This window comes from Pseudophryne corroboree, chromosome 1 (genome assembly GCF_028390025.1).
Source record: "Pseudophryne corroboree isolate aPseCor3 chromosome 1, aPseCor3.hap2, whole genome shotgun sequence".
Lineage (NCBI taxonomy): Eukaryota > Metazoa > Chordata > Amphibia > Anura > Myobatrachidae > Pseudophryne > Pseudophryne corroboree.
In genome coordinates, this window is record NC_086444.1 from 250,361,369 (window position 1) to 250,361,940 (window position 572).

General features: G+C 37.8%; 1 pseudogene; it reads right to left on the bottom strand.

Annotated features, from left to right (window-relative positions):
* Nucleotides 1-249: 249 nt before the first annotated feature.
* On the bottom strand, nucleotides 250-368 carry LOC134947658 (5S ribosomal RNA; annotated as a pseudogene).
* Between the last annotated feature and the right edge of the window lie 204 nt (nucleotides 369-572).

The following is a 572-nucleotide window of genomic DNA, read 5'->3' on the forward strand; positions in this document are numbered from 1 at the left end:
ATGTATCTGCACATCCACTGGATTTTAAGCGAGTATTAATATTCGACATTAATCAGAAGCGAAAGTTTGAAAATTCTTGTTTTCTCTATCAACTTATGAATTAATATACACCAGTACATCCATAGGAGAGAATCAAGAAAAAACGGCTTTTACAAATCTGGACTCCTACTCAAAAAGTGAGTATAGGTAAGTATACTGCAATAAATACTTGCAATGGAATTTACTGATCAGCGGAAGGTATGTTCCTTAATACTACAGTACCCAGTATTCCCAGAGGGTCACCCTTTCTGGTACTAACCAGGCCCAATGCTGCTTGGCTTCCAAGATCAGACGAGATCGGGCATGTCCAGCATGGTATGACTGTAGAAAGTCAAGTAGATACCTATCGGCGTATAGGGATAACTACCGCTTGAGCAAGTTGAAGCAGAGTAGATAAGTGGGTCCAAAAAGAGGTATAGAAGGAATGATAATCAAGTCCTTCTGTATACCCAAAAGTATATCACATTGCTCTTAGATTGAAGCAAAAAGGGGTTTCACAAGGACAACGGTAAATAATAATAATAAATAATAAA